Genomic DNA, 12,337 nt, shown 5'->3' with positions numbered 1-12,337 from the left:
CCGCGGGGCTGCGGGGCGCTCAGCGGGGTCGGCACCCCCCGAGCGGCGCGGGGCGGGCGGCGAGGCCGGGCCAGGCCATGGAGGTCCTTGCGCGGAGGGCGAGGGCGCTCTGGGGATGGGAGCGCGGGGGCCGCGGCCAAATATTGCCGGCGCCCGCCGTGCTGCGGGCTCTCATTGGGCAGAGTCAGAGACGCGGAGCCGCCGCTCCGGCCGGACCGACCCCCTCCTCCCTGGGGGCACGTCGGACAGCCCCCTCCGGGCTCCTGCCCCCGCCGCCGCCCCGCACCGGGGCCGCTCCCACCGCCGCGCCCGCACCCGTGGGGATGCGGCGCGGAGCCGCCGGTCGCGGCCGCCCCGTCGGGCCCCGCCCGGGGAAGGGGCTCAGCGGCGCGACGGGATGCGGGATGCGGGATGCGGGATGCGGGATGCGGGGCCGGCTCCGCCCGAGCTCGCCCCCGCCAGGTGTCACTGCTGGGTGGGAAACCGCAGGGTGAGCCGCGCTCCGAGGGGCCCCGCCGGGCTCCGCGCCCCGCCAGCGGCTGTGTCCTCCCGTCGCAGCGCCCGCGGCCCCGGTGTGGGCAGGAGCGGGCAGCGCACGGGGATCGGCTCGCCGGGAGCTGGCGGCTCCGGTGCGGGGCGGCCGAGAAGGTCCCAGCCATGGAACGGAGGCGGTGAAGACCCCACAGGTGCCCGGGGTCCTGCAGGCAGCGGTCTGGGGGACAGGGACACAGTGGGCATACACTCCCTGGCATGGTGATGGCCACAGCAAGAGCCACCTCTGGTATCAGTGTCCAAGCCCAGGCGCAGCCCTTTGCACTAATTTGGCAAGGGCTTTCCCTCCTCTACGTGTCTCTGTCACCTGTGGTTGTGGGACAGGGACAGGGACAGCTAGTGGATGAGCTGCCCTGGGCTCTCACCTTGCCTTCCTTCATCACCCTAAAACTGTTGACTGACAGCTGGTGAAGACCAACCTTAACTGGCAATTCCCTCTTCCCCATGTGGTCCCTGCCTGGCTGGTCCTTCCACACCATGGAGGTGAGCAGGCATTTTGGTAACCTCTCATTTTCAGCACTTTCATTATATACTTAATTAATTACTGGGATTGTAAACCCCGTTATCCACCAAAGTCCCTTCCACATTGCCGGAGCCCTCAGCCACCCCCTCCCCTCCACCCAGCTCAGCTCATTCTGCTCTTTCTTTCCTATTCCTGTTGTTCAGATCAGAGAGCAACTTCCCCAGCCTGGGAGAAATGAGGACTAGAAGCTCACACATGGTTATAATCCAATTACACTTTTGGAAAACTGCAGTGACAGAAGGCTGGTGCTGGTGGGGTGCTATCCTTTTGTGAGAGAGCCCATACAGACTATTGCATTACAGCTTATCCCCAAAGTGGTGGCACCGAAAAGGTTGATATTTATAGACTGTGAAAAGTTGTGAATTTGTTTAGAAGACCCATCATAGTGGGCAGCATGCATGGAGGCTCTGCTGTGGCCGTTTTGTGGGCTTTTCTCTGTTACTGGCTTGTTTTTACATAAAGGCAGGAGCCTGAGTACTCTGTATCCTGCTCTCATGGGGAGTGAAAGGGAGGAGGTGACAAGCACGATGCTCATGTGAATGTGCAGGTCTTGGCTGTGATGTGGTGCCGGGCAGGAGACCTCTGGCTTGGGATGAAACTCAGGATGAGGGCAAGAGGCAGCAGTGCCAGCCCTGGGAGGGGAGGGTGATGGTTGTCTGCAGGGGGGATCACAGATGAATTTTGGTGTTGAAGTGAAATGCTCAGGCTGGGCGTCAGAGCTGTGCACCCAGGATGCTGAATTTCTCTGTCAGCCTGGTGGCTTATTTGATGCTCTTCTCCATAAAACCCAACCGACAGCCCATGGACTGTCCCCGGGTTTGTACCAGGCTCTCCCTGTGTTGGGCTGTGAAGAGGCCAGGACAGCTCTCACTCCTCCAACTGCAGCTCATCTGGGCAGAGCCTCATGTTTGATCTTTGATTCAAATTAGCAGCAATCAGGGTGTCTGGGTGCTTCGTCCACATGAGCTGTGGTGAGTAAATAAACAAGGCTCTGCTTTCAAAGGCTTTCACAATTCATTAACTTCAAAGGAACGGGTTCTCTATTTTCTTAGCAGGTCGGTCACTCCACAGACTTGTTCTGGTGCTGAAGGTGGTGACTGGTCATGCCAGGAAGCTGGGGCAGCTGCTGCAGGGCCTGGTGCCACACACAGAGCTGTGGTGAGGGGCAGAGGGACAGCCCATGGTCAGTGTTATGCCTAAGGAGGAGAACAGGGTAAGTAAATGCATGGGCAAGACTGGGCTGTAGCATTCCCTGCCCCAAAGAGCTGCTCCATAAGTGGCATCCAGCCTGCAGTGCACTCAAGGCACCATCAGACGGGGTTTGCAAGCCTGAGATGGGTATCAGATCCACCCCTGCTGTGCAGAAGTCTCCCCATCTTTCCATGGAGATGAAGGCAGTGTGACCTCGTCTGCCCCTGCCCTCTCCAGCTGTCTGTCGTGCTGCAGCACTGGATTCCTGCTTTGACTGTGCAGGCACAGGTGCTGAGGCTGCGCCCAGCCCATGGCGCGAGTGGAGGTGGCAGGGGGATTGCGGCCATGCCTCCAAATGCCCATGCTGGGCACTGCCAGGGAACTCACCTTTCATGTGGCAGCCCCAGGAATAACTCAGAGCCTTGCATAATCACAGCTGCCTGAAACCCAAGGGGAAACATCACTGTCCTGGGATAACCCTCAGTGCCAGGCTGGCTCACCTCATGGGAAACCCTTTTTCTGAGGGAACAAAGACCTATTATAGACATATTTATTGGGAACTTATTTTGGGATGGATAGTGCAGCTCGATCAAGCTCCTGAACTTGTGGAGAAGGGCTGTGTACTGCTGGGACCACAGCCTCCGTCAAGCTCATTTCCTCTCCAGCCACAGCACAGCAGGGGACACAGTGCTGGACATTGTCACTGCCCAGTACAGTGGCACCAGTGGAGCCCCAGGAGAGAGCTGGGCTTGAGACAGACAGTCCTGCTCCATGCTGGGGCATCTGCTGCTGGCTGAGCTGGCCCCCACATTCCCCAGATGGTGCCAAGGAGGAGTTCCAGCTCTGCAGACAGGTTAGGGGTTCCTTTCTGGGGCGGGTAAGGGGTTCCTTGCTAAGGGACTGCACTAGGACATGAGGGCCATTGGAGCCCAGGGCCCTCTGCAAGCTGCACCTGGTCCAGCAAAGGCGAGTGTGTGGTTAATGTTGAGTCCTGGTGACTCCAGCACTTGGCTGTGGTAGGAAGATCTTCTATCCCCCAAAAGAACAGAGCTCCCAAAGGCCAAGCAGTCCCCAGTTAACCCCTGGCTATCTCCCCAGGCTCTGAGATGTTAAGAATGCATTTTGGATAGATACAAATAACCAGAACAATGAATTGACCCTTTGGTATGGTCCCCACCTCCACAGAAACAGAAGCCAAACAGGCACAAGCCAGCCCTGTTAGCAGAGTGACAGCATGTGCCTAGTTAGTCTATCCCCTGCTTCCAGTATTAATTGCTGTGTGGACGGGCAGTGCCTCACCTTGCAGCCATTGGCGCGTGTAAGCCTTTGGCCTCTGCTGCTGTCTGGGCGCAGACGGTGTGGGGACATCCTTCCCTCTCATGTGTGCCCACTGGTGCCCAGCTGGACGTGAACAGCTCCTGCCTGGAAAACATGGGAAGGTGATCAGGCTGCAGGTTCAGCTGCAAGCAGGAGTAAAGGTCAAAAAGTTAAATTAAAACCCTGATGTTTCCAACCAGGAGCTTTTGTGCCTGCCTGGAGGCCTTTGCCAGCTGCAATGCACTGGAGAGAACTGGTTTCCCATCACGAGATCCATCTCACACCGTGGCATCAGCTTAGCCTGGCTCCAAGCCCTCCCTTCCTTGCCCACCAGATCAACAGGCTTCTCTTGGAGCAGCTCAATGTGCTCGAGCACCCAGGTTCAGATGGATCGCCACAAATCCAGCTGTGTTAGTCACAGAAGTCACTGAAGGCCAGAAATGGTGCAATAACACCTAAAAATACCGACACTGCGCTGAGCAGCCCCGGTTTCCGTCATCGTCCAGAGGCATCTGTGTATTGTGCGTGCGGGAGAGCTGGGGAGAAAGCGGCCATAAATCCCGCCGGCCTCACTCTCGGCCTCTCCCGCCCGCCACCGGCCTGGTGCTGTCTGGCAGGCGCGAGCCCCGGCTGTCATCGAGAGATCAGACGGGGCTGAAATTTGACAGGCCTGTGGAAAAACATGGGGTGACATCACGCAGAGACACCAGCCCACTGATTAATCTCCGAGGTCAGTGGCTGCTTTATTTATTACCGGGAAGGGTTTGAGGTGGGTTTTTACAGGAGTGGAGCAGCATGGGCTGCCTTTTCCTTATCCCCGGAGCAGCCGCCTTCGCATGCTGGTGGGGACACCTCTGCCTCCTCTGGACACCACTGGAGCAGCTGAAATGGCTCAGGAGCACCAAAATCAAGCCTAAACCAGCACTGGAGCCCAGCTGGAGCGACTGGTCTCTCCATGGCACTGGTGTGCCTCGTCTGGATTCCAGCTGTTTTCCTTGCTCCTGGAGTTTCTCCTTACCCTCCCCAGCAGAAACAGCTCAGCTCCCCCCAAAACACAGCACATCAAACTTGAAATGTTTTGTGAAACCTTGTCAAGCTTTGGAGGAAAGGGAAGGTGGTCCCAGGGCAAAAACATTCTGTTTCTTCAATTTCAAAACAACATTTCCTATTTCTGGTGGCTGTTTGTTCTGTGGTTTTTAACATTTTCACTCTGCTTTATAATGCAAACCAAAATTACAGTTAAAATAACATATTTTGAGTTTATCAGTTTGAAGCATTTCAAGCCATCCATTTCTCTAGGTTTTCTTTTACAGATAACCTGGAAACTTTGGAGTGGGTGATTCTGAATTGGAACAGAAACAGGTTTCAAAATGTTTTGCAAAGGCAGAACTTCATCCCTGTTGCCAAGTGGGAAGTGGCCAGGGGGAAAAAACCCCCCTATCAGGTATATCTCTAGCATTGTTTCTAAGTGGAGAATTGTTCCTGTGATTAATGAAAATGGGGAAATAGGGCCAAATCCTGCACATGCTTTGACCGCAAAGCTTGTACAAACATGCTGGTTGGGCTTTGGCTGGAATGACCAGGTTTAATTAGCTCTCTCCTATCTAGGGATGCGGGTTGTTGCTGTCAGTGCAAGGAGGGATTTATGTTTCCTTTTCCTCAGGAATACAGTCAGTGTCTGAGTATTAAGAATAATCATTTCACTAATGCAAGGCAAATTTCTTATCCTACACTACTGATAGTGAGGGGGACGCTGTGAGCCACAGGTACGGGTGGGAGGAGTGCCTGACAGTGATGAGGATTTAACGCTGTTGTCGTGAACCCGCGCTCAGCTCCTGGACACAGGGGTCACCTTCTCCTGGGTGGAGGTGGTCCGCCTGGGCAAAGGTGACCCACTGGGCTTATGCAGCTGCACCTCACGTCCTGGGCACCACAATATAAGAAGGTTATAAAGCTGTTAGAGAATGTCCGAATGAGGGACACGAGGGTGGTGAAAGGTCTAAAAGGAGTGGTTGAGATTACTTGCTTTGTTCAGCCAAGCAAGGAGCTGTTCCTGGGCTGGTGGCATCATTGCAGCAGCTTTCCTGATTAAGGTTCCCACAGGCTTTTTTCTGCCCTTTGAAGCAGGTAACGCTGTGCCTCCCCAAACCGGATCCATCTTTGCTGCCTGCTCCCTGTTGAAGCTCAGGGCGGTCACTGAGTCCTGGTGAATCTCCACTGAACAGCTTGAGGCTTTGCAGCTCAACATGGTGGAGAATTTGGAAGGAGAAAGAAGGTGGAATAAGTGAGGAAGTGCAGAGAGCCCAAGCATAACTCCAAACTAGGGCAGGAAATGCACCACACATAGCTCTAACCTTATCATCCAGGATGGATTTTAAGTGCTTCTTCAGTGACTCATTGCCCCTGAATGGGTTTGAAGGACTGTCTGCCGGAGAGGAAAGGCCAGAGAGCTCAGATCAGATAACAGGTTATTACAAAGCCCTCATGCTTTGTGGGGCATCTGCCAGGGCAACAGCCAGGGCTGGTCAGCCCTGGGGAGGCACAAAATATGGTCTCTCAAGTGTGATTCAGGTGAGCAGGGGGTAGAGAACAGGGCCTCTTTGTCCTCTTATTTATCATAGAATCACAAGATGGTTGGGGTTGGAACAGATCTTGAAAATTATCTTGTTTCAATCCCATGCCATGGGCAGGGGCACTTTCCACTAGACCAGGGTTCTCTGGCATGTCCAGACTGGCTGAGAAGGGAGGGAGCAAGGTTTATGCTCAGTCCTGGCCGGTCTCCTTCCATGGGCACTTTTGGTTCCTCTTGCCACCTTCAGAAATTTCTTGTGAAGTTTAGTGGTTCCCTTGTACCCTGGCTCCCGGAGTCAGGTGAGGATGGGGGAAATACAGTCTGAACACACATCACTGAGCAAAACCCGCTGTAAAAAGCCCTCTCTGTATTGTGCCTTACATGAAAGATGCTGCTGTGGTTCAGAGGTTAACTTTTATCTTAAGCTCAGCTAGAAGCTGAAGAGTTTTAGCATTTTTTAAAATATCAGAAAAACATAAAAAGAAGGACAAATTCTGATCTCTGCTATGTTGGCATTAATGGGGAGAAATTTAATGAAAGTCTGTAGAAGCTTCTGATTTACACTTGTATGAGATTGGATAGAAATAGCCCAAAGAATCTCATTGCTGCTGCCCATATTCAGCTGCACAGCAGAGAGCTATTAATGCTCTGTTTTCTTGCCTTTGGTCAATACATCTTGCAAGGCAGGAGGAAGCTGGATTATGTCTGCAAGTGTCCCAATGTCATGCTATGTCGGATAATGAACTGTGGATAAATTGGATCATCTTTTCAGTTGCAGCCTCTCAGAAATCCAACAAGGAGTCAGGGCAGCAAGCTGTGCTTTCAGCCTTTGCTCTGATAACCTGTGTGCTGCTGTCAAGAGCTATTGTGGTGATTCCAGGCTGGAGCAGGTGAAAGTCATTGTTAACCTGGAAAATGTACATCTCTCTTTGGCTTGGTGCTTCCTCATACCTTAAAAATGTTTGGTCTGGTGCAAATCCACTTTTCAAGGAAATAGAGATGTAATGAGAGCGGCCTCTTGCTGGGATGAATTCAGGCACTGCTTTTGACCTGGTTATTCAGTTAATCCTGGTGGGTGAGGAGTGTGACTTGAGAAGCATCCAGCCTCTCTGGAGGACTGCAAAGACCCTGAGATTGGACACCTAAAGGTTTGTGTTTCCATGGAAATGGAAGGTTTGATGCAAAGTTACTAAAGAATATTGAAAGACCCCCACTCTATAGGAGGGCCCTTAACCCTGGCAGTGGAGGAGCCTCTCCAGCTCCTCTCCTGCCCATCTGCTGTGGTACCTGTCATGATAGACACCCCTTCCCTGTGCAGTGCCCTGCAGTGTGTATGCTCAAAGGATCAGTGCCTGTTCTCCCAGTGGTCTCCAACTCACTCCTGGTGATGCTGGGATGGGATCCCAGCTCCATCAGCACTGCCACGTGCTGTCCCTGTGGCAAGGGGGACCCCTTGGCTGTGGCTCACCGAGGTTTCAGCAAGTCTGGGTGTCATGGTGAAGGTGATGGCATCACATGCTGCTGGGTGACATGGGGTCCTGGATTCTCTCCAGCTGTTCCAGTGGCTGCAGCATCCTGCTCCTGCCCAGTGAGATGCTCTGAGGGCAGCTGGAAAGCTGAGGTCAGCTTGAACACCGAGGAACCTGAATCATAGAAATCTTCAAATGATTTCTGTTGGAAGGGAATTTAAAGCTCACCTACTTCCAAACCCTGCCATGGGCAGGGACACCTTCCACTAGACCAGTTTGCTCTAAGCCCTGTCCAACTGGGCCTTGGACGCTTCCAGGGATGTGTCCACAGTTTCTCTAGGAAACCTTTGCCAGGGCATTTTTTCATAACTAATTTCTTCCTAACATCTAATCTACATCTCTCTCTTTCAGTTTAAAACTGCTTCCTCCTGTCCCCATCTGCCTGTGTAAATCCCCTGTAGCTGGCAGAAAGCTGAGCCCATTCCCTGTGTATCCATGAGGAGCCCAGCCCCACATTTCATTACGACTTTAAAAACCCCTGGGGACTCACGCCCCGGGGGCCGCTGTGAGCGGGGGGGGGGCTGCCCGTGGGCAGGGTGTTTGTATTTTCATTGGAGCTCCCGGGAGCGTAATCCTGTTAAGGGCTGAGCGTCTGATTCAGCTGTCCTGCGGCACGGCTAATCCTGCCAGCGGGAGCGAGCATTATCCCGCTGCGGGGGCGGCTCTGCGGCCCCTCCGGGCACTGCGCTCACTGCGGGTGCCTCGGGCCCCGCTGCCAGCCCCGCTCTCCACCCTTTGGGAAGCAAGCCTCCAGAAAACCTGGGAATTGTGTCCCACCCCGGGGAGCTGTGCAAGGCTGTGTGGGCTCCTTTGAACTCTGCTGAGCAGCTTAGGGCCCCGGGCACGGCGGGCGCGCAGCCCAGCACCCCGGCCAGAGCATGGGGAAATTCCGGCTTTGATCCCATTGTCCGCTTTTGGGGCTGTGCTGTTCAATAGATCACAGCCAAGGAGTTAACTTACTCATTATCTATAATTTGCCAGGCTTTAAGTGCCATTTTTGCTCATATCCTCCCTTCATTTGTGTGATTTCCCCTTATTTCGGGGGCTATTGCCCTCCTGCCATGGCTGGGTCTTGCAGGCAGGACGTGTTCTGGTGGCGTTGGTGTCACTGCTGGCTGCCTTGGCTTCTTGGAGGGTTGAAAATGTTCTTTAAAAATAAGATTGCTACAGAAAAGGCCACTTTAGTTGCAAATATATTTTGATAATATGTGGGTTTGCCTGTTTCTCCACTGAAAAAATAAAAAAAAATCTGGTGCTGATGAATAAGAAATATGTGGATAGAGCTGCTGGTAATAAAACGGGTGGGTGCTTCTGGCAACTGTGGAGGTGTGGAGATCCACAGGAAATCCACAGTGCCAGGGATACTGAAGGTTGCACTGTGCAGCAGCCTTGGGTTCATTTTGGCCATTTGGTTAAATTTGGCCACAACCCTCCCTTTGAGCAGATGCTCCAGGAATGCCCGTTTCATCACTTTCTGCTATAACGTGAGACAGTGAATCTGGGGTTAAAAGCCTGAAGGAAAGCTGATAAATGTGTGTAATATAAACTATTGAAGACTAAAAAATTCTGAAAACACTGGAGAAAGTAAATACAATAAATTTGGGGCGACATTTCTCTTCCTATCTCAGGTTTTCCAGCAACAGCTTTCCAGCTCTCTAACAGCCTAGAACTCCGTGTCACCTCCAGACAGGCCAGGCAGGAGGAGATTGATGGGTGCCGTTGGCCACAGCTTTGGTCTGTGGGCAGAGCAGGGGGATGTCGAGCTGTGGCTATGCAAAACATGGTGAGGACTTTTTGCTTTCCTGCCTGGCTTTTTTGATGTCCTATTCCCCCTTGGCTGTCGGAATCCTGCCATGTCTATGGCGCTGTCTATGACGCAGGGCATCGGGCAGGCAATGGGATGGCAGTGGGCACTGGGCTCCAGGTCCCTTCTGATGCCACTCACAGTCACAGGGGATCTTGTGAAGATGCTGAGATGCCTCCAGGACTCTGCCAGGTCACTGTGTGCATTCAGCATGGTCCTGCTTATCCAACAGCGCCAGGGCACTCAAGCCCTTTATGAGGGTGAGTTATACCATGTTTACTGGCTGGTGTGTGATGCTGTCAGCCTGTGGGGCCCAGGCTGAGCTCCCCAAGGCCATGGGGTGAGCATCCAAGTGACCCACAAGCATGCGGCCTCCCTCGGGCTCCAGCTCTTGGCTCTCCACCAACCTTCCTCCTAATAATTTTGCCTAAATGCTTTGCAAATCAGCCAGCAACCAATTTATCCCTGAAGTATTTTGGAGATGTCACTGCGAGAATGTTAATGGCGCATGATTCAGCGGGTCCGGCGAGCTGGAACATGTGCGGCCATGCAGCAGGCGGATGCGGGTGGGCGCTGGGACAGCAGGCAGGGGGACAGGGATTTGTTAATGGTGGGTCATCCTGGCCCTCAGACCCTGCTTCCCGCTAGGCCTGCTTGGCAAACCAGGGGAAGAGACAGAGCCATTGAGCTGGCAAGAATATCGTGCTTAAAACTTGTTATTTTTGGATGGAGTTTCCAAGCCCCCTCTCCCCTCGTGGCGTTAAACACGGTTGTTTATTGGAGCTGACAGAAACACAAGCAGTTGTCAGTTGCTTCTGCAAGAGTTGTGTCCCCCAGCAGTGGAAGGAGCATGAGGGAGCTGATGACTAATACAGCGTTGAGTTTTATATGCTCCCAGCTAACGGGTCCCATATGTTCCCCTCTGCAACCCGAAGGGAGTGCGGCTCGTTTGGCCCCAGGGCAGGAAGCCTCGTTGGCTCCAAGGCTCCCAGGAACTGGCTACGGAGCCGGGGCAGGGGGCAGGGCCGGGACCAGGAGATGCCGGCTCTGCCCCTCACACCTGAGCACGCGTCCTTCTTGCTGTGGCAGCCAGAGCCGTGCTGTGGTGTGTTGGTGCAGCCCAGACCTTGGGAGGAATATTGGGAACGTGCGTATTGGCAGCTCCAGGGCTGGTGCTGCTGGCGAGCTTTGTGGGCAGCACTCAGCCAGATTGGGAAGATTTATGAAGAGATCAAAAAGTCTCCAGTCTACCCCAGGCAATCTGGATCTGCTACTCTGCAAGAGACCATCGTGATCTAATTGATGCCCTTCACTCGGAGCTGTCTCTCAGAGCATGTTGGGAGGACCCAGCAGCAGGGGAAGTGGTGTTTCCTCAGCAAGCTGCTGTGTCATTAAAACAACCTGTTGGCTCTCACAAATCATGCTCAATAAATCTGTGTGCAGCTTTATTGCAAGAGAGATTATGAGATCCTGGGGTGCAGTTAAAGCCCACGTGAAGCACATGTAGGCCACATCCTCCCTGGGCAGGTAAGTCCATGCTCCTGGTTGCACATTCCCACATGTGGGTGCTGCCCACCCGGGTGCCTGGCTTTGGAGCAGCGCAGGAGCTCTCTGGAGGAGCAGAGGCACTGTAAGGTGATCACACATTCTGAGTGAAGGAGTGAGTAGTAGGAAGACCATTGCCTCTCCAAACAGCTGTCTGGGGCCTGTGAAGTGCTCCCCACACTTTACTCTGAGGTCTTGCTGCCAGCACATCTGCTCCCTCCCCTGCCCTTTACAGACTTGGCAGCCTGTCACTCCTCGGAGCAGCACCTGGGAAGTCTGGCACACAGGCACAGCTATGGGCTGATGCAAAGGGCTGTTTAAACAGGTACGTGGCATGTCCCTGAGTGGCTGACTCTGGAACTAATTCCCCAGTCTGGGAGAAGTTTGGCATCCCAACTGCTGAGAAATAAAACGCAGCCGTGTGGTGGCTGTATCTGTCCTGCACGGACTGACACACCAGCGCCTGGCGGCTGTGCCCAGGCTGGTCACCTGCTCCCTGGGCAATTCTGACCTTGTGTACTTTTAAACTCCAGGTGCAACCTGAGTCTAGAGCTGGCAAAACCAGCGGATGGTGAGGGTGAGGCTGGCAGCCGGAGCCTGAGACCTTTCCTGCAACGATGCCCTCGATACCCATCATTTCCTGGATGTGATGCCTTCAATACCCATCATTTCTTGGATGCCACAGGCCTGGAAGTTCAGGCTGGCGTGTACCACGGCTGTCCTGTCTGCTCTTGACTGGCTCTTGGAGGAGAGTTCCCCTCTGGGTGCTGCTTTTCTCTAGCGCTGATTCCTGTTTGACCTCGTCCCTGCTTCCCTGCAGAGGTGGCCCCAGTAGTGGTGCTTCCAGGGGTGAGCTGCCAGCCTGGCCCAGCACTGGAATTCCCATTGCCGTGTTTCCAGTGAGTTCCCATCTGTTACTTCATTCATGTGATTAATCTGCCAAAGAAATTCCTGTTGTAAACACAGCATTATCAGAATTTACTCCGGACTTGGCCCCTGGATTCCCTGCCAGCTTTTGCTGGAATTGCACTTCTGCTCCAGCAACACTTCAGTGCAAACAAACCAGCTGAAGACAGGGCGGGAGGCCACGGGGTGGGCTGGGGAGGCAGGGATGCTCCAGGTCAGCCCTGGGAAAGGCTGCGGGTGCGATCCTACAGGGATCAGCTCTTTGCAGTGCAGCAGGAGGCAGCGGAATGCCGGGGCCACTGGAATGTCATCGCATTCTGGAGCATGCCAGGAAAAAGACCTGTTGCAAATGCGACCGTATTCCCCTTCCCTGTCCGCACAAGTCTGGCAGCAGCAGT

At 53.9% G+C, this 12,337-nt stretch overlaps 1 long non-coding RNA gene across 1 annotated transcript; it reads left to right on the top strand.

The window, feature by feature from the left end:
• Positions 1-35: 35 nt before the first annotated feature.
• LOC116455512 lies at positions 36-4,830 on the top strand. The gene is made up of 2 exons (XR_004244412.1): positions 36-2,288; positions 3,784-4,830. It is a non-coding gene; the product is annotated as an uncharacterized LOC116455512 (long non-coding RNA).
• The last annotated feature ends 7,507 nt before the right edge of the window (positions 4,831-12,337 follow it).

Source organism: Corvus moneduloides, chromosome 24 (genome assembly GCF_009650955.1).
Source record: "Corvus moneduloides isolate bCorMon1 chromosome 24, bCorMon1.pri, whole genome shotgun sequence".
Taxonomy (NCBI): Eukaryota; Metazoa; Chordata; class Aves; order Passeriformes; family Corvidae; genus Corvus; species Corvus moneduloides.
The sequence above is the reverse complement of the archived record's forward strand: the minus strand, read 5'-3'. Positions and strand labels throughout refer to the sequence as shown.